Source organism: Haliaeetus albicilla, chromosome 26 (assembly GCF_947461875.1).
Source record: "Haliaeetus albicilla chromosome 26, bHalAlb1.1, whole genome shotgun sequence".
NCBI lineage: Eukaryota > Metazoa > Chordata > Aves > Accipitriformes > Accipitridae > Haliaeetus > Haliaeetus albicilla.
In genome coordinates, this window is record NC_091508.1 from 2408124 (window position 1) to 2409334 (window position 1211).

A 1211-nucleotide genomic window follows, 5' to 3' on the forward strand; every position below is an offset into this window, starting at 1 on the left:
GAGAGGTTTCAGCAGCTCTGGCAAGGCTCATTCCGCCAGCGCTGTCAGAAAACACAGCTCCATCGGTCGGAGCGAAAAGAAAACTAACCCGGCTCCAAGCGTGAAATAATGAAACAAATAATCAGATAAAGCCCTTTGTATTGCACGCGCGGAGCCTTCCTGCTCTGTGGTTTGGCAAAGCCTGTGGGCAGCGCTCCCGTACTCCCAACCTGCCCAGCGCTCAGCTCAGGGGCTGCAAACTCACCCGGGGGGGATGCTCGGGGGTCCCCAGCCCAGCCCCGAGTCCCCCAGGGAAAAGCCGCACGTGCGGGAAGCGGAGAAGCGATGGTTTGGAGTCAAACAACCCAACGGGACCCGTCCCCATCCCTCTGCGGCCCCCGCACCCCCCTGCGCTGCCCACCCCGGCAGCCCCCTCCACTGCTTCTTCACCAACAAGAGCAGGAGGAGGAGGGTGATGAGGATGAGGAAGGCATCTGGGGATCTCACCACTCCCTCCTCTCCTGCAGCCGGCGCTGGTCCGAGCAGCAGATCCCAGCAGCCCGAAACCCCAGCGCGGCACCCACTGCGCACCCCGGGGCTGCCAGCGCAGAGGAGACAGCGGGGACCGGTGGCACGGCCGGTGGCAGCCCCAGTCCCCAAGGGCCACGCGTGTCCCAGTAACCCGCAGCCGGGCCACGATGTCGGATGCGCAGTTCCCCCTGCCGGCACCCAGGCGCAGCACCCGCATCCCATGACGTCCCACTACATCCCACGACGTCCCACATCACACAACGTCCCACCACGTCCCACGTCCCACCACATCCCACGTCCCACAACGTCACACCACGTCCCACGTCCCACCACGTCCCACATCCCACCACGTCCCACCACGTCCCACATCCCACCACGTCCCACCACAATGTCCCACATCGTCCCATCACAATGTCCCACATCCCACGTCCCCAGAGCCCCAGCCCAGGAGGAGGCACACATACTGGGGAGAAAACTATTTGCAGCAACCGGGATAGACGTGGCCACAAGATCTTGAGTGACTGTCCCCAAGCCAAGGGATTTTGCAAGGACTGAAATGCTCTGTCCCCAGAAAACAACCTAGGGGAGCTCAGCTGGTTTGGTGGAAAAAAGTGATTTCAAGACATCAGGAGAGCGGCTGCCCAGCCTGGACCACCGCGGTGTTTCTTCACAGCCACGCAAGCAAGGAGGAGAGACTGGGG